Here is a 20728-nt window from a genome sequence, read left to right as displayed (position 1 = left end):
CTTAAGGGTCACCCTCTGGCTATCGACCCCTCTTCTCTATTCGAGGGATTGATGGGCTTAGAGAGGTAGAGTAAGTGCTTAGAGGCCAGTTGTAGGTAGGCACACAGAAACCCACCCTCCCCTAGAATCCACTGCCATGTGGGACTTCCTGTATTGCAATGTTCTGTTTTTCCATTGACAAAGCTCCTGCTGTTATTTCAATATGAAGGTCCCCCTTATGTTCAAGTGTTTGAATGCTGTCTCCAACTGAAAACACTATCTGGGGGTGTCACAGGGTCTTCAGAGAGTGGGATCTCACTGGAGGAAACAAGCCTCCAGAAGCAGGTCTTCTTTGTCACATGTGAGCCTTTCTAACGAATGTATGATACATATACTCAGTAGAATTATTTTACACATTTGTTAACACAGAGCTTGCATATAAAATAAATATAACAACCAGGGCATTGTTACTTGCTCTCAGGTCATAATAGGATATATGATAATTACTAAAGACTAAGAAAAATGTAATGGAATTTGCATGTCAAAGGATAAAAGAGAAAATACTATATTGAGTGAGGTAATCCAGTCCCAGAAAGAAAATGTAGTATGTTCTCTAATCTCTGTGTATTCTAGCTCCAAATCTTTAGATTTTAGGAGATACCATTAAGTAATCCCAGAGACCAAGAAGTATAGGGGACTGAGATGAGAGGGCACTTCAAAGAGGGGAGGTGGAAGGACGCAGGAGAAATTGGGAAAATGGAGTGAGGTGCTTCACAGGGCAAAGGGAGGGAGGGAGAGAGGGAGAGAGAGAGAGAGAAAGAGAGAGAGAGAGAGAGAGAGAGAGAGAGAGAGAGAGAGAGAGGATAAATAATACTATGAATATTCAAAAAGCCACTGGGCAACGTATTATTTTGTAAGCTTACTTAAAGTATAAATATCTCAATGTGAAACATGAAGTCCCAAAGCTGCTAGAAGAAAACATGCGGCATCCTAACACAATATAGGCACCGGAAAGGACTACCTGCATATAAATTTATTTTGTCAGTAATTAAAGCACAAAACTGAGGAACGCAATCTCATAAAATTTAAAAAAAAGCTTCTGTACAGCCAAGGAAACAATCGATGAGTGAAGGGGCAGCACGCCAAGCACCAGAGATTCTTTGCCACCTATACATCTTAGAGAGGATTAATAGCCACAATATAACAAGACCACAACAAAGAATCAAGGAAACAAATCACCCAATTAAAAAGTAGGCCATTTATCTGAACAAATAGCTCTTAAAAGAAGAAATAAAAATGGCTAAGAAATATGTCTACGTCTTTAAAATTATACATGATGCGATTATATTCCCCCAAGAGCCATAGACTAACAGAAAACCTCAGTGGTGCCAAGCACAAGAACACTTCCTATGAGTTGTTGGCCGGGAGTGTCCAAGAGTCTCGGCAGGCAATATCGGCTCTTGCTACTGTCCCTGCTTGCTCCCTAGAATGAGAAGTTAAGACTCTATGGCTGAGGACCCCACACACCTCAGACTCAGGACTTGGAGGAAATTAGCTGAAACTAATTAGCTGGAATCCTCCTCTCTAAAGACTAGCCTTTACGGTATTCCATGGTGCTATACCAACAGCCAATAGAGAAAAGCAACCAATGGTTCAAGCCGGCTTTAAATCCTATGAACTACTACCACAACCTGCATGATGAGGTATTCCCAGGAATATATCAGCGGCCCTTTTAGCTCAGGGGTAACCCATGTCTGTCTAACTAGACTTAATCCACTCAGTAGGAGGGGGTCTGTGTCTGGTACTGAAAATCCAGAGAGATACCTCTCATTTCTGTAGGTTGATGTCATTATGCAGGTGAAAGCAGGTACAGGATAGAATGGAGCCTGTCATTGGACGAGAAGGATAGATGGGTAGGAGAAAAGTTTTAGAGAGGAGGAGACCGGGCAAGAGGAGAGGGAGCAGCTGAGAGAACATGGAGGAAGATGTTAAGATTCTTCTCTGCACATTTACAGGTTGTTATGAATATTCTTAAGGAATGGATGTGTACAGGATTTTTTGTGTCTAGGTGGGCAAATTAAATCTTATCTAGATGGACAATTACATCTTATCAATTGGATCAGAGGTTATTGTGTGGTGTGTTCTTTCATGTGGCGACTTAATTGAGTTCAAGAGAGTGTGTGGTAGTGGGACACACTGGGCCCGCCATAAAATTGGGATGTGTATGCCTGGCATGATGGTAACCTGCCTTGGGAACTAGATGGGTAGAGAGATTGCTGCTGGGCTCAGAGAGAAGCCATCAGCAGTGTGAGATGGGATGGCGCTTAGTGGGCGAGAGACACTTTGTTGACTGAGATGAAAATATCCCATGGATGCCATGTAGCCCTACGGTGCTAGCACTAGTGAGGGATAAAAGAAACCTTCTTTAATTATACCGCAACAGACTTCTCTAGACCTATCAGAAAGTACCAGGATGATAAAGGGGAAATAGCATCTTCTAGATATGACAGGAAAGCTGCATCTATGAAATCTCAGTGATCCCATTTCCTAAAAGGGAACTTCCTTAGCCATCACATCTACATGGACAAGGTAGAGGAGGGAAATTTCACAAGCCCCATCTCTAGATGAAGAGCCACAGGCAACCAGTGGCTGCTAAGAAAGGAAGAGACAATATTACTTGGGGATTACCCTCCTGATAGATTAACTTATTCAAGTAGTCAGCTCGAAGTACATGTACACGTGAGGAACACTAAAGATGTGTATGTATTTCTGTAAAACCGGGACATGAATTTGAGAGGAAGTTGGGAGCATGAGAGGAGTTAGAGGAGGAGGCGTAGAACTAATTAAATGCAATACTCACATATGGAATTCTTAAAAAATTAAATTAAAAAAATTGCGTAGTTTTAAAACTGAAGTTTTAGTGTTTAATATTTGTAGGTTTTTGAACCACATTGCCCAGAGGTCCCAGAAGAAGATAGAACAAAAATTGAAGAAAATAAAATTGAAAACTCTTGTAATTGGCCCAGTAAATGCTGAATCCAATGAGATCTAGGGTGGTGGTGGTTCAGGTGGAGAGGAGGAGGGGAACAGAAAGTGAGGTTTAAGGGTTATAGTAACTGAAATAGAGGTATAAGACTTAAGAGGGAATGAAGGCAGCTTCTGTCATTTCAGGGACAGAATTTCTGCTCTCCGTTTTGGGGATGATACTGAGCAAATCCTTTTATCAAAGGGCAGCTGCAACCGGGTAGGCAAAGGAAAACCTTTATGAGTGCCATATTCTAGAATTCCAGGTCTAGACAAGCACACCAAGTGAGCATTGGCCTAGCACGCAGGCCACCCTGGGCTGAGACACTGCCCCTTAGCTCTAAACACATCCTCCTAAGCTGGGTTTCAGCTTGTGTTAGAATTCCACAGGATTCATTTTGCTTCACCACCTGGCTTCAATCTAAGCAGGACTGGAAAGACAGAAACAAGGGCAGAAAAGGAGTAAGAGCCTTGTTTCTTCCGGGTTTTCTTGTTCATGTGACTACTTAGCCGTTATCCCTTGACTCTCCCCGTGGCTTCTTTCTCCATCTCCAGCCTCTATGTTTATTTGCCCACTTGCTTCTTCCAAAAATGGTCCTACCAGGCTCCCTGAAACAAGAATCCAAGCCTGAATGGCCTTCCTTCTCAGAGGCCCAAATGCTAACCCTGCTACATTCTAAACATCAGAGCCTGGCAGCGTTGCTACCTCAAAAGCCTGGCGATTAGCTCTCAACATATTTCCGTCCAGTTTCCAGGCTCGGAGGACCTGATGTTGCCGAAACCAAGGGCTTACTCATTCATTGTTTTGTCCTATTCTGTGTGAGATGACAACTTAGAATAAATAGAGAACTCTGGCCAATTTTTGCCTTTCTGTGCAGAAAGGGAAACTCCGTATGGAAAGGCAGAAGAGCCGAGATGATCATTTGAAACTGACAAATGTCTGTCAAACCTGGCTCCAGACTCAGTGACACTTGATTGACAACTGTTTCAGTTTGCCATGTTTTCAAAGTAACTACACAGTGAATAAAAAGCCATACTTCAGATTTTGAAGTTTGATGGGTTTTTTTTTAAACTTTTTTTTTCTTTTACACATGAGAACACGTCTGATGAGCCAGCGTAAGAGTCAGTCATCCCTTCTATCCTGTGTGAACAGGACTGCCGTTCTACAGTGAACCGTGCTGCTCAGACATATTGCTGAGGAAGAGACATCTTGTGCATGTTTTAACGTTTATGCAGCAGAGTACGGATTTGTCTGCGTGTAATTCTACCACAACTTGAAGATTGTGGTAAAAACTTTCGATGCTCAAAAATGTAGGTTTCTTCTCTTTTTATTAGCTTCTCTTGTGAATACTTTAAGGCTACTCAGATGTTGGCCACTTTCAAGAACAAATATAAACATCACGGGCTCATTAACTGTGTGTGTGTGCGCGTGCGCGCACACGCGCATGCATGCATGCATACATGCGTGTGTTTGTTTGTGTTATTGACTTTTTGTGCAAATAAAGCTTATTGGTTTTGAATGACTGAAGAAAACGGATGGAAAACAAAGATATAGAGAAAGACGGAAAAGAGTCTTCAGTTTGATGCCATGATAGAAGTCGCTAGTTGCTTGCTCTAGCAAAATGTATCCCCCCCCCTTTTTTTTTTTTTTTACAATGAATGACACTTTATTCAGTCATTTTCTTTACAACTGAACCTCTGGGAATTCACAGTTGACATCCTTGCCTGTGAGCTTCTTGTACACACCAGAGAAAGTTTCGACCTTGTACTTCACGTTGTTCTGCTGTTGCGTTATCTAAACGAACTTTTATGTACTGGCTGTCATCTAGTTTCACGCGGATCCTCTTAGCCACAAGTGCACTTGGGAAGACCAAGTCCCCAAGGATGGTGACATGAACTGCTGTCAGGGTGCGGCTTCTGGGGTGCTTTTGCTTATTTTTTTGTTCGGCTTTTCGGGTTGGCTTGGGCAGAATCCTCTTCTGAGCACTGAAGGCTACATGTTTCCCACTGCGCTTTTTCTCCAGTGCATGAACTCGCCGGACTTGGATTTTCTAGAAACATTTCAGTTGAGGAAATGGTACAAAAATTATAACTTTCCAGCCACCACCAATTTCGATTCCTTTGCCGAGGGATTTGAGTTCCTGCAGCTGGGCTTGAGATCTGAGCTCTCTCAGCAGCACCTGAGAAGCCAGACTTGAACACGCCCGCTTTCGCCTCTGGGCTTCATAATCTTAGTCGCCGAAGCCGAACATGGCTTCGTCCCTTACCGAGGAGTGCGGGCTTAGAAAGAGGAACAGCTCTCGCGAGAACCAGAAGGCATCCCTAAATCGTTTAGCAAAAAGAACTACAATTTTATTTGCACTGCAATCACATACTGAACTGCAATCACCTAGAATATACTTGGGTGGTAGATAATAACAGATGGGACAAACATTGAGGGATATTTGGAAAGGATGTATAAAGGGGACTAAATCTCTTCCTACACATATCAAGGTAGTTTGGATGAACTCTTCTCCATTGTCTTGGGCATTTGAGTACCCAGTTGTTGATGTTCTTTGCGGGAAGCAGAGGAAGTGTGACTTTGCTGGAGGAAGTTTGGTACTGGAAGATTAGTTTTTAGAGTTTTAAGACTCACTCCACTTCTAGATCATACTCTCTACTTCCTGTTTTGGTTCACGATCCGAGCCCTCAGGTCCCTGCTTCTGCTACCAGACTTTACACTTGCGGGCATCTTTCCCTATTTCGGTGGACGCATACCTGAGGTCAAATAAAACTTACCTTTTCTATGTCGCTTGAGTAGTGTGGAGGATTTTGAGGGTTTAGACTGAAAACGTGGAATGCTGTAAGCAATGCTTAATGGAACATCTTAGTAAATACCTGGACGAAAATGCAAAGAGGTACAGCTCAAGAGATTTGAGAGGAAATAGTTTTAGCAGTTTGGGCTAGGGGCCATTCTTGCTATGTTTTGGCAACAAATGTAGCTGCTTTCTACTTTTGTTCTAAAAATTGCACGAGGCTAAATTTTAAAGTGGTCGATTAATTTCTTTTGCGGAATACATTCCAAGACAGCTTCATATCGACTCTGCCATGTTGTCATTAGTAATCACTCTTCTCCAGCTCTCTAATGAAAACTAGCAAATAGGGTTAAAAGAAATACAAAATGCATAGTTCTGAGAGAAAAAGAAGACATTGGTAATCTTTGTGTTATAGTTAATGCTTATGGTGAAAGAGAGGCTACAACTGTTAAGATTAACGCTATTAAATTGTGACCTCAGGATCCACACTGGAATAAAAGAAAGCATGACATCAGGGCAATTTTCCACCACTGCCACCACCACAGCCACCACCTTGGGTGTGATTCCAACTTCTGAAAGTTAAAACGTCTAAGGACTTTCCCACTCCTAAAAAAGCAAACACAAAAGCTACTCCTAATGTGGTTCAAGCAAGAGAGGGTCGGTCCCCAGCTGGCAGCCCAGCTGGACAGCGTCATCCGTGTGCTGGTAGCTTTACATTCTCGAGGATGCCCTAGCTTCTTTCACTTGTCCCAGGCCCGCTTAGCTTGCTGGCTTGTTTCCCCACTGTGAAGAACAAATTATCTCCCTGGAAGTTGAAGTCCAAATAATTCCTTCTTTCTATAAGTTGCCTTGGTCATGGCGTTTTATCACAATAATAGAAAAATAACTAATATGTACAACTTCATCTTCTCCTTTCAGTTTCGTTTTTTAAATTTCTTATTAATTTTTTCCAATCTCTCGTGAAGATGCATCTAAACAAAGACTTCGAGGTGTTCATTTAGGAACCGCTATGGCAGCAGTTCTCAACCTGTGGGTCGGGACCCCTCGGGTGAAGGGGTCTGTATCAGTTATTTCCATTATGATTCATAACAGTAGCACATTTGCATTATGAAGTAGCAATGAAATAATTTTCTGCTTGGGGGGTTCACCATGACATAAAAAACTGTATTAAAGGGTTGCAGCATCAAGAAGGTTGAGAACCACTGCTCTATGATGAAGGGATGATGGTAACATTTTTAAACTAACTTCACTGGACAGCAAGGGGTCTCAAGAGGTGGGGTCCAAGCCTGGTGATGTACAAGGGTTAGAGCCCTAGCGATAACAATGGACTAGAAGGTAACTTTCCATATTATGAAGCAGGAATAGACAGGAGTGGAGACTGACATTACCACATGTACAATGAAACTCTTGGGCTATGTCTAAGCTTCATTGAATGAAAGAAAAATAGACTTCTGACATGTTTATACAATGAATCATTAATATAATATAATACAATACAAAGTGATACAAATGCCCTTGTTCCACTTAATACGGATACTTTACCTTATTTTGCTTCTTTTTTTTTTTTTTTCATCTTTATTAACTTGAGTATTTCTTATTTACATTTCGATTGTTGTTCCCCTTCCTGGTTTACAGGCCAACATCCCCCTAACCCCTCTCCCTCCCCTTCTTCATGGGTGTTCCCCTCACCATCCTCCCCCCATTACCGCCCTCCCCCCAACAATCATGTTCACTAGGGATTCAGTCTTGGCGGGACCAAGGGCTTCCCCTTCCACTGGTGCTCTTACTAGGCTATTCATTGCTACTTATGAGGTCGGAGCCTAGGTCAGTCCATGTATAGTCTTTGGGTAGTGGCTTAGTCCCTGGAAGCTCTGGTTGGTTGGCATTATTGTTCATATGGGGTCTCAAGCCCCTTTAAACTCTTTTAGTCCTTTCTAAGATTCCTTCAACAGGGGTCCCGTTCTCAGTTCAGTGGTTTAATGATGGCATTCGCCTATGTATTTGTTGTATTCTAGCTTTGTCTCTCTGGAGAGATCTACATCTGGTTCCTGTCAGCCTGTACTTCTTTGCTTCATCCATCTTATCTAGTTTGGTGGCTGTCCCATACATATACAGCCTTATTTTTCTTCTAATTAAGTACACATTAAAAACTTTTGAAACCATGTAAATACATCAAAGGTTTAATGCTAAATTCTGAAAGTTCCCTTTATATAAAAAGATGTGTAAGTTTTAACCGCTGACTAATCATATTGACACTCTCCAGTTACGAGTTCCCAGATGTTTTTTAAAAGACTGTTGCAGGTTAGGCAGAAAACACTCTGTGGGGTGATGCTAATAGGTTTTAGGACTGTCTGTAAGGGCTGCTGCACATATGCTGGCCCTTTAAGTCGATTCATCAACCCATGCACACAGGCAGAACTCCTCCTGAGGCTGAGACACTGGGTTTCAAAGTCTCACAAAGACATGCTCACTCTCACTTGATGATTCAGAAGCCGAGTCTCTCTCTCTGCCCTGTTCTTGCCCTCTCTTCTCTCAGTCTTCCTTTTCCTCCAAAGCAAGCCAGGAAAAAAAGGAGTGTTTCTGCTCACAAATAGTCATAAGACCTAGAACCTCTGCACCCTGGATCCAGTCAAAAAATAAAAATAAAATAAATAAAAAGAAAGAGAGAAAGAAAGAAAAAGAAAATGCTTCTGACTTCCACGTGACGTGCTGTGTGAGGTGTAGATCATGAAGAAGTTTTCACCTCCCTTGTCTGACTGGAGGTCATAAGACCCTAATTCCATAGACTCCTGCTTATGCGTAGAAGAATGAAATTCTACAACTGAGAGTCAAGAAGAACCAGGTCAATCTTGGTTGGGTCTCCTATTCATTCTAGCTAACATGTTCTGAGCCCATAGCATGCCTGCCTTGTTTTTTTGTTTTTTAATAAAATCATAAAATCAAATGGTTCTTCTCTATGTATTTTATCTATTTTTGTTTTTATTTTTATTTCTAAAGCAGGGTCTCAGTATGTTGGCCACTGTCTTAGTTAGGGTTTTATTGCTGTAAACAGACACCGTGACCAGGGCAAGTCTTATAAAGGACAACATTTAATTGGGACTGGCTTACAGGTTCAGAGGTTCAGTCCATTATTATAAAGGTGGGAACATGGCAGCATCCAGGCAAGCATGGTGCAGAAGGAGCTGAGAGTTCTACATCTTCATCTGAAGGCTGCTAGCAATATACTGGCTTCCAAGGCTGCTAGGATGAATGTCTTAAAGCCCACCCCCACAGTGATACACCTACTCCAACAGAACCATACCTATTCCAATGGGGCCATACCCTCTTATAGTGCCACTCCCTGGGGAGAGCATATACAAACCAACACAGCCACATTGTCCTCACCCGTAACAATCCAGTGTCTCACTCCCAAGTGCTAGACAATAGGCATATAGCATTATAGCTACCTCACCTGGATATTTGATTCTCTAATCTAAAGACTCCTCCATCAACATAAAACTAACATCAAATAAATTTGTTGACCATATCACTGTTAACCTGTTTTCTGTTAGTTTATTTCAACAAACTCAAATGTCAAACCTGCAGAACGAACATGTGGGTTCCAATGGCATCCAGGATTTGTTATTCTACCAGTGTCTGCCATGTCTATTAAGCCTCACTACTAGAACTAATATATTGGCTCTGTCTTATTCTGTGTGGTCCTGAGACTCTTTCATTTCCTAATCAGAGAATGAAAAAAAAATTTTCCTTCCTTCTCTAGAAACTTTCTGCTCTTTATCTCACATACACCTTAAGATTTTAAAATTCACACATGTTTTCCTACATACTGAAATAGCAAGCTTTGTCTATGGTCGCTACATCTGTGTTAAATGACAATGGATAATTAAACTATGGAAGTTATGGTTTCTAATAAACTATTTTATTATAGCAGCTACTGTCCTTTATGATAGGACTTTATTTGTCTGGACTTAAATGTTTAATATAATCAGATTATCTTTCTTTACAAAGTGTAACCCCAACAGGCCTGCAGACCTTAAAGGACCCCAGACTTTAGCACAACTGACATGATAGAAGTACCATTTGGGCCATAAAAGTCAGCATGTAAATGGCACCACCTGCCAAAATGAAAACAAAGATGTGATTCATCAAAGTCTATAGTTCTGGGAAAGTGTTTTAATGTGGTAACCTTGTCTTTTGGCGTCTGTAGTTCTGTTTCTGAGTAATTGTTCTTGTTAACTAGAGTATGTCAACCTAGAGAATGGCTTTGGTGTTTAAAAAGTTACCCTAAGAAGGCTCTGGTTTACACAAGGATCCTGAAGACACAGTGTAGTTACCAGCTAGCTAATAAAGACTTTCTATTGGTTTAAGCCCTTCTGTGGGCAGTCTTTCTCTGGATAACCTACAACAATAACTAATATTTTCAGTCACTTCCTGGGGTGGAGAAATTCCCAACTGCTTTGCAGAGATCATTTAATATTAACTCAAACATGCAAAGTAGGTATAACCAATTTTTACCTTCAAATGGAAAAAAGAGAAAGTTGGAGTGTTCTAGGAAGTTCCCCAGGTTTGTGTGGATTATAAATGATTGACTATTCAACCACCATTCGCTCTGATCCCAAGTATGTACTGGAACTTCGGATGCAATCTGGGATTTTTGTATCTGATTAGTGAATCAGATTCTGATCAGCAGCCCAAAGATTGGGCTGAACTTATCCATTTCTGACAAGCTCTTAGTCATTGATTGATGGGATCTATAGTTTAGTTCCATGTGACATGGAGAAGCTTCCTATGCTATAGCTGCTCTGAGCTAAGCGTTGTTCCTTACCAGATATTTGTATTGACTTCTAATTCATCAGGAGATAGGCAAGAGTTTTCTCTGTCAACATAGGGCAGACTGCCACCTCAGGTCTGCTTCTCATCTTAGTTTCCAACTCTCCAGTAATGCCTTGACACTCAGTAATTACCTAATACAGCAATAACAGTTTCCTCTTTGATATAAATATATTTTTATTATAAGCTTTACCTTTCAACATTGTTGTTGTGCAGAGAACCTCGGTAGCATAGATAACTTGATTTGTTAATTTCAGATAGCTACCAGGAGAAGCACATACCTCACTATTTGCAACTTTCCAAAAGATACCATATGTCCATCATACCCAAACACCCAAGCCCTCCCTATAACACTGGAAAACCCTCTAGGGATAGCTCACAATTTTCATCATGGATAAACATTAGCCTTGAAGTCATATCATGTGATTGATAAATACCATGGGAAAGGAAATGAACATGCATTCATATGTCCCAGGTTATAGGTGGGATATTATGCCAAGAGAATTATTACTTTCCTTCAAAATTACAGTATGTAATATCCCCACTCACCTATGGAAGAGAAGGACAGAGAGAGAGAGAGAGAGAGAGAGAGAGAGAGAGAGAGACAGAGACAGAGACAGAGACAGAGAGACAGAGACAGAAAGACATATACACACAGAATCAGAGTCACACAAACCATAAAGGCTTAGAGTGAATACAAGTGTATAATAAAACATTTTCACTCTCATCTGACTATGTAAGACTTATAATGAATTAACATGTCACCCGAATCTTGAGCAATTTCTCCAAGTCTCTGTACTTAAGGATCAAACCAGAAAATTCCATTTGGAAGTTTCTAAAGCCCACTGTGCACTCATTTCTCACAGAAAAAGCAGGAGGAGAGAGAGCTTCATTGAAAATATAGCTATGAAAACTTCTGAGCAAATACCCTACCCTGTGTGGCTTGGCACACTAAAACCATGAGGTATGAAAAACCCACATAAAAGCAACCATATTTATGCAGATTATGAAGCCAATCAAATCAAACCACAGTGAAAGAGGAAAAAGCATGAAAATTAGGTAGGGAGTCCTTAAATATGAATGAGTAAAACTAATGACAGAAAGTACAATGATTAAACATCATAAATCCATTAATGAAGTAAGAGATTTGACATGGAGTTATTAAAAGGAATTTGATAAGAAAAAAAAATAATTGAAATTACCAAGAACTTCAGCCTAGAGGAGAAAATGAATGAAAATGGTAGAGTGATTAGCCTACCTAAAAGATGGCAGGAGATGGTAAAGTGTATGCATTATTAAGGTTTAGAGATGCAGAGAGAAAATGGGGGAAGTGACATGTTTGAAGATGCATGGACTCTCAAATTAAATAAGACTATTAAATTCTGTACTCCCAGAAAAGAATACAGAAAAAAGGTAAAGAAAAGGAGAACACATCACAAAAACAACTGTCAGAGAAAGATTTATCGCCTGTGAGGCAACAGGAAGTTAGACAAGTTGCAGACTCCACAGTGCAGTGGGCATGGGGACATCACTAAGTGGTACCCCAGATGTGTTAACTGGCCCGATTGCTCACCAGAGTTCAGACTCCAGCTGGACTGTCAACTCAAGACAGATTGATACTGCTGAGCTTCCAAAAGAATAGAGAGCAGTTTCTTTATAGACTTCGATTTCTCAATGATTATATTAGGGTACATTTCAATAGAAAATAACCAACATCCTTATCTGCTCAGAGGCAAAACTTAACTCCTCATCTCCAAGCGTGTCAATTTTCAAATGAGCATTGTCCAGTGTTTTAATTTTCCTAATTTCCTATTTGAGTTACACTGTCCTATTTTTTCTCAGCTATCATGTAGGTACCTGTATGTAACCTTGTATTATAAATTTTACTATTTTTTTATCTAAAGAAATAATCCTTATTTTCTGGTTTAATTTCTGATTGAAATCCTCCCTAATGTGATTTTCCAGTATGAAGTCCAATGCAAGGGAAGGGAATTGAGGAACACTATTTTCCATGGCTGTTATAATTCTGAGAAGTGCTTGAGTCCCAATTTACTCCTAGAAGGACGAACAGTCTAACCACATTATACTCTACTTTATCTATCTATGTATCTGTCTGTCTATTTATCTGTCTATCTATCCATCCATCTATCTGTCTATCTATCTATCTATCTATCTATCTATCTATCTATCTATCTATCTATCTATCTATCTATCTATGGATCTATCGATCAATCTATCAATCTATTTATTTAACTTGTAAGCAGACTCAAACAGTATCAGTGGAAGTAGAAGGGCTATATATAAACAATCAAACATGGACAGCACAAGTGAAAGGAAATATAAAGCCCCAAATAAATCCCCTAAGCGGTTGAATTTTGAGTGGAAGGTCAGGTTTTGTGTCCAGCACATTTATAGGATATTTGCCGAGCGCCTGAAAATGCCATTGAAATGTCAGTGGTGGTCGTGCACTTGCAAACCTCATGTCAAAACAAGCTGTTTGTTATCGCATTGCTTAGCCTTCGGTTCTTCAAACCAGACCTGACTGGGCTTTGAGTCTCCATGTCAGGCTTAGAAAGCATCATGCTCTCTAACCCAGGGTCCCACCAATAGTCCCTCTGACAATCCAGCTAGTAAAAGGATACACTTAAGACCGCTGCATGTTTAATAACTATGGCTAAATACTTAAGATTACAGATGTTATTTTTCCCCTGACACAAGTGAGAGATTTTTATTTGGTAAAATCTCCATATTACTTAACTGATACTTTATTGAGCTACTCTGAAAATAACCCAGAGAATAGGCAGTCTCTGGCATAAGACAGACTTCTTCATAAAGACAGCTGTTAAGAATGTGCACATCATGCCTTGCCTACTCATTAACCATTCATTTAAATTGATCTTCATCCATCCTGCCTATCTTGGTGAGCCTCGGTTTTGGAAACCGACCTTCTAAAAATCTGGTTAGTATGAATGCTGCCTGTGTGACTCAGCTAAATGTCATCTCACCCTGATCTTGCTTATATCGATGATGGAACAGCTGTAGGCAAGAATTTACTGGAGCTTAGCTAAGGCAAAGCCAACTGATCATCGTGACTTCCAATCAGTCTCTAGTTTTGCTGTAATTCATCCGCATGTTGACAACGGCCCCTTCCCTGCCCAGGACATTGGGAAACAGACATGAGAAAGCCCAAGATCAAGGAAAGCACAAAACAAGTTACTCCTGAAAATGTCTGTTCATTTCCAGGAAAGACAAGACCTTTCTTCCTGTATCAACCTGCATCTCTCTCAACTTATTTTGCTATTTTATCCCCAACTGTTTATAAATATATCTTTTTTTATTTTTAAGATTATGATATAATTACATCCTTCATCCCTTCTCTTACCACAAAACCCTCCCATATACCCATGCTTGTTCTCTTTCAAATTTGTGGCCAATTTTAAATTAATTGCTCTTACACACACACACACACACACACACACACACACACACACACACACACACGTACATATACATCATATCCATATTCACATACATGCACACATATACATCATGTACATATTCATATACATATACACATATACAACACCAACAATACACATATACATATACTACATATATACATACACATACATATATACATACATACACATACACATATATATATATATATACATACATACATACATACATACATACATATCCTGGAGTAACTGCAGAAACCAAGAAAACTAAAACAGGACCATCACCAAGTCTCTAAATATAACTAGCTCAGTTTAAATAAGGTAGTTGTATTTACACTATCAGGACTAACATTTAATGTTGGATAATGAATTGTGACGCTCTTCCCAACTATTTCTTCACTCTCAACATCCTTAATTGACTGTAGTTGTTTGTGTAATGGTGAAACGTCATGATCTTTCCTTGATCCACTCTGGCATGTGTGTGATTGTTGTCCTTGTTCAGGTCCTGCTTAGGTACTCATGTTGGGGAGACCTCATGGGTTTAGCTTCTGACATTACTAGGAGACAGTCTCACAGAAAACTCCCTGCTCTTCTGGATCACACAATCTTAATACCTCTTCCTCTGTAGTGTTCCCTGAACCTTAGGTGTGTGGTTGTTTTGTAACTATGTCCATTTGGACCAGGCCACACGACTCTGAATTCTGATTGGTTTTAAAGGGAAGTTTCTCCAGTTATCTTTGAGTTAAGGACAAATATTCAGAACGTGGTTAGACATTATGTTTGCTATGCTTAGTAGAGTGGTGGTTTTAGATTCTTCTTCAAGACCCATGATTTAAGGAAAAAAAAAAAACCCTGAATAGTTCCCAGGTTTCAGGTAACAGGTATGGTATCTCTTCTCTTGAGAATATCTTACTTTCCGACTAAGAATCTTTTGGTGACTGCCAAGCTATAAATGCAGTTACTGCACACTTAAGGCCACCATGCCATACTAGTCATTGACATGGTTCATGATTGTCATGGATAAGTAGAACTATTGGTTGCTTTCCTCCTCTTGCATGCTACCTTTAAGTAAAAGGTAGTGCTAAGGGAGGAGACATTCTGGTAAGTTCCATCTCAGGGACCTCTGGACTTGGTGTACGAAGTATGTGTTTTCAGCAGTAGAGAGTAGCCCTTCATTGTAAGGGGCAATCCAGATCAATGGTCTATTTCAAAATCAAAACCGTGAACAACGACTCAAAAGAGAACTTTGCATGCCTGTTGCAAGAGTTTTGTTAGCGGCTCTTTAGCTCTTGGGGGGAGCATTGTCTGCCCAGGTGAGAATACTGCATATGTATCTGTGTATGTGTATATGTAAACAAAGATTTACATGTAATGCAGAAATTTTGATGTTTTTGGCATTTTTGCTGTTATTTCCTCCTTCTGTATTTATCTTGCTCCCCCTCTCTCTTTATAACCTCCTCTTTCCCATTCCCCTTATCAGATTACTTATACCCTGCTCTCTCATCCCACCTCCACCCACCCCCCCCCCCCCCGTCAATGTTGCCTTTTTAACTTTCCTGGTTTCTACAGTTACTCCAGGATATGCACTCACATCTGACAATTTGAAACTAGGAGCCTCTAATGAGAGATAACGTTCAATGCTACCTCACTCAATATGATATTTTCCTAGCTCCATCCATTTACCTGAAAAATTCATGATTTCATTTATTTTTACAGCTAAATAGTATTCTGCAGTGTGCATGTACCGCATTTTCATTATCAATTCATTGGCTGAAGGACATTTATGTTGTTTCTGTTTCCTGGCTATTGTGAAATAGGGCAGCAATGAACGTGACTCATGTTTAAGGTTTGAAAAGTTGACTCAAGCGTTATCCCCATTTCTATTATTGGACAAAATGTAAAGTGCCCTTCCATGGTAAGTGGGTATTTTGCTTTGTCATTCGTTTGTCAGTTCTGAGAGGGAAAGGAGGCCTATGTGAATGTAAAAGAGAAATGATAATAATATCATCAGGCAGTATATGAGTCAGGAGAGAGTCCCCTCTGCATTCCTCTAATAATACTGGGAAATCTATTGAAGCCAAGCCTCATTTATTTGGCCTGCTGCTATCAATGTCGATGCAACTGCTAAGTCATCAGTGTTTCAACATCAGCTCTCGCTTCTGTGACAGATTTTCTGGCACATATGGAGGAATGATTTATTTAACTCATTGTTTCATAGGTTTCCCTTCATTTTGGTAGAGAGTGCACATTGGGACAGCTCACATCACAGAGGCCACAGAACAAGAAGAGAGAAAGAAAGAGCAAAAGAAAGAGGGAGAGAATGCCTGGATTTTTCCTCTCCGCCATTTATTCCCTGTGGGCCCTGGTTTATCACATTGTAACACCCCCATTCAGGCCTTAGTTATTTGTAACTGGAAACAACTTCAACAGGGGGCGATTTAATCATTGTTTAGGTGTTTCTCAGCTAATCAAGTTGTCCCTTGATCAAGATTAACAATCATTGCTTTATTGTGCCTACTAAAGAGATCAGGGAAGATGTCCTAAGAATGTTAAAACCTGAGGTCAAGTAGATTGACACATATATTCCAAGTTAGTAACATGTCTTTGGATGGGATATTTCCCAGGACAGAAAGATTGCTGGGCATCTATGACCTGATGACTGAATAGAGTCTTTAAAACAATTTGTGTAAAGATAAGATCTCACTATGCAGCCAAGAATAGCCTAAAACTCCTTGTGTAGTCCAGGGTGGCCTGGACTCACTGCGTAATCCAAATTGGCCTCAGTCACATCAATTCCCATGTCCTTTTGAAAGTGCTAGCATTAGAAATGTGAAGCACCCTATTTGGCTCCTAAGGCTAGTATTTATAAGCAACTTCTTTGTTTCTGAAGTGAGATGCCCATTGGAAGGATTTATTTAATATGGTAGGAGAGCTATTTATTCAAATGTGCAAACTATTTTTTGCAATAAATCAATTTACGGAATTCTCAGAAACAATGACTTTTTGCGTGTCAGTATAGCCGGATAATCTTTAGCCTTGTGCAAGAGTGACTCCAGACTGGTACATGTGTGGCTTCAATTTTGTTTTAGTTTCATGGATTCACAGGTGTCTCCATTCTGAAAGACTTTAAACTAAAATAAAAGACATACAGACTCCCACCAGTCTTTATCTCCATTCGAAACTTCACACTGGCTCATGTCTGGATATAATCTTCTGAATATAAGGCTTTCCATTGTGTTCAGAGCTTTGTAAGCCCCTGTCCTTGTCTGGGCATATTGCAGTGAGTGCCTGATTTCCTTTTTCTCTTTGCATTTGCCTAACATTCAATGGGATTGCTCTCTCAAAGAACTGACAATTAATGGTAAACTATTTGGCCTTCTTCAATTGAAAGCAAAGGCAGGACTTCCTCCTACTCTACCTTCTGCCTTCCAGCACGAAAGATCTGCAGTTTGCTGGTAAACCAGATGATGGATTAGAGAAAATAAGAATAATGGAAGTTGAGACAGGCATGCCTACTAAAGTGTTCTCTCTACTCAGATTCAAGACCATGTTCCCAGTGGTGATGAATGGAAGGATAGATCAGAAAAAGAGAGCCAAGTCTGATGGCCTGTAATAGCAGCTAGTCTCAAGACTGAAACAGAAGAATACAAGTTCAAGGTTTGCCTGAGGAGCATGCTGAGACCTTCAAAACAAATTAAGACCAGAAGAGTGTAGCCCTGTTCCCGAATAAAGAATTGTGTGGGGGAAAGCTTGGATAGACACATTTTGAAACCTAACTCAGTTCCTGCAAGCAAAATATTTGTTCTGGCTTCATCTTGACTCCTATGAGAAATGCCTCATTCCTATTATGCAAAGTTGACTCTTAATTGTCAACTCTACTTGGAAACAATACCATAAACCAGCTGCTCTTACCCAGAAACTTCTGACCATGTGATTAGAATACTCAGTATTATTAATCATCAAAAACAGACCCAAGTTAGCTGTGCTTTGCCTGTCCTTGATCCTAAATTCAGGTGCAGCAACTGAGAGACACAATTTGGGGGGTAAAACTCTTCTTGATCCACCTGTTAAAATAATGGTCTTCCATGTAGGATAAGACTCCTGTGTCCAGAAATTAGGGATGTTTTTCATCCTCACTGCTAAAGTTTTCAAGTAATATGATGTCATGATCAGAAATGATACTGTTCTCTTTTAATTTCCTCAATTCCCCAGCAGCCATGACTTTGTTGTTGTTCTTTACATGTTGCTATAGTTCTCCAATTATTTTCTCTCCTCTGAAGCCTACAGTAAGTTCCCCACATGTTTTTTAGTTCTGACTCCATAATAGCAAATGCCAGGTCTTTAATCATGTTTCCGAGGCTGTAAGGAAATCCATTATGGTCATCCTATGTTTGTGACATCCTGAGGCCATCTCAGTGTTTGTGGCCAAATTACTCCATTTGAACTGGAGGGAGAGCAGGACAAAGATCTGTCTTTCTACTTCCTGCTTCTCTAGTATTCTTTGTGCCTTATTTCCAAGCCATTAAACTTCTTAACTCATCTCCTCCCTCTGTTGGGTCCATTTAACAGTTTTTCCTCTGCTTTTTAGTGCTTTTTAACTTTCAGAACATCAGTCCAGGCTCAGATGTAGCACTTATTCAGTGTTCGCTTCTAGGAAATGTTGCCTAGCTCTATGTCTGTGCCGACCCCTTTAATAGGATTATTTCAGCCACCCAGTAATTTGTAGCAGCTGCTGGGGTACTATTTTTTTTTTTTTTTTCTTTTTTTTTTCCGGAGCTGGGACTGAACCCAGGGCCTTGGCGCTTCCTAGGCAAGCGCTCTACCACTGAGCTAAATCCCCAACCTCTTTTTTTTTTTTTTTTTTGGTTCTTTTTTTCCGGAGCTGGGGACCGAACCCAGGGCCTTATGCTTCCTAGGCAAGTGCTCTACCACTGAGCTAAATCCCCAACCCAGCTGCTGGGGTACTAATACTCGGTTCTCCTCTCCCTGAGCAGCTAAGGTAGATTCTGCATACTCCTTGAGCACAAGTACCCTCTCAATACTACCGACCTATGATGTAGCTCAGAGAATTCACACTTGTGCCTAGTCCCTCAGGAGAAGGATACAGGTCTCTGAGCCTACTGCAGCTCTTGAAAGGAATGGTGACCCGATATTGCTGCTATTTGAAGATATCTAAGTTGTGCCTTAAAAGCTTGATTCTGCCTGTGCCCTTTAAACTCAGTACTTCCCCAGGCCCTCCTTAGAGATTTCCAAGTCTCTCTTAGTCAGAGCTGTTATCTCTGCAAGTAAAGTACTGACCCAACGCACACGGTTTTTAAGAGGCGATACATTGGACAGTTGTATTTAAGTGCCACTGATTGCTACATACAAAAATAGAAGCTCAATTTCTATGCCGGTTTAAGCTCATCCTGGTTCACACCTAGTCCTTTTCACTCAGAATAACCACCTAGTCTATCACTGGCTATTGGAACTCGACACAGCTCTAAAGCAAGAAACATTACTATGGGGAAAATAACTTCTAATTGTGGGCTATCTTTGACTTTGTTTTCAGCTTGAGGACAATGGAGTTACTGTCTGTAGGGAGCGGCTAAAGATGGCGCCGACATCCGGTGGTCGTTTGTGGTAAACACCTACAGCGCATGTGTTGGCATGCCCCCAGCATCTACAAGGCCAGGGTGATATTCATGCTAAATAGGTTATTTCATACTCCACCAATCCCCAGTGGACAAATTTACAGCCACAGTCTGTTTTGTATATAAGGCAACTGCCTTTGTTCCTCGGGGTCCCCGTACTATCAATGAGGTGTCCTGCAATAAAGGCTGATTGAGAAGGATCCAACGGTGTTGCGTCTTCCTTGCCGGTTGAGGTGGGCGCGACAACTGGTGGCCCGTACGGGGACCCGAGAAAATCTTTTCTCGTCTGGATCCAGAACTTTTTCAGCCACAGGACGGTCGGCGTCGGTAAGTTCCCAAGGGGTGGCAGTTAGTTGCCGGAATTGGGACAATAGAGTTCCTAGAAGTGGAACAGTAAAGTTCCTGAAATTGGGACTGTAAAGCTCCGGGATAAGGGATTGTAAAACTTCCCTGGTAGGACAATAAAGTTCTCTGGAAAAGCAGAGACAATGATAGCCTTGGTTTAGAGGCAAAAAGGGGTTTGTGGAGCACGGTAATGTTGTCTTTTCCATTTGATCCTTTGTGGGTTGGACTAGCACTTTTGCCTTATACTCCTTTTGTGTTGTGGTGTTGCTACTGTTAATTGCCACAGTCCAGGGCACGAATGCATTTGTTGGGAAGAGTCCACTGATGAGCCACAAGATCGTGTGTAAATAAACACGCCAGCTCGCCAACTCGCCCTGCTCGTAAATCGATCGTAAATAAGGTCGTAAAAGCATGGGAAGCTCACACTCCACCCCGCTCCTGTCAGCTCTTCAGGAGCTTCTTGGTCAGCGTAAGCTTAAAATTGAAAAGAAAATCCTGTTGTGTTTTCTTGATGAGTGTAATCGTTGTGCCCCGTGGTTTATAGTGTCAGGGTCACTCACTTTGAGAGCATGGGAGAAGCTAGGAAAAGATCTGGATAAGGAGACTACAGTGGGCAAGCTTAAACCAGGGACAAGGCCACTTTGGCGTATGATCCGTGCCT

The 20728-nt window shown here is 40.8% G+C and overlaps 1 pseudogene; it reads right to left on the bottom strand.

The window, feature by feature from the left end:
• Positions 1-4687: 4687 nt before the first annotated feature.
• On the bottom strand, positions 4688-20480 carry LOC116914347 (annotated as a pseudogene).
• Between the last annotated feature and the right edge of the window lie 248 nt (positions 20481-20728).

The sequence above is a fragment of the Rattus rattus genome, chromosome 13 (genome assembly GCF_011064425.1).
Source record: "Rattus rattus isolate New Zealand chromosome 13, Rrattus_CSIRO_v1, whole genome shotgun sequence".
NCBI lineage: Eukaryota > Metazoa > Chordata > Mammalia > Rodentia > Muridae > Rattus > Rattus rattus.
This window is presented reverse-complemented; position numbering and strand designations above follow the sequence as displayed.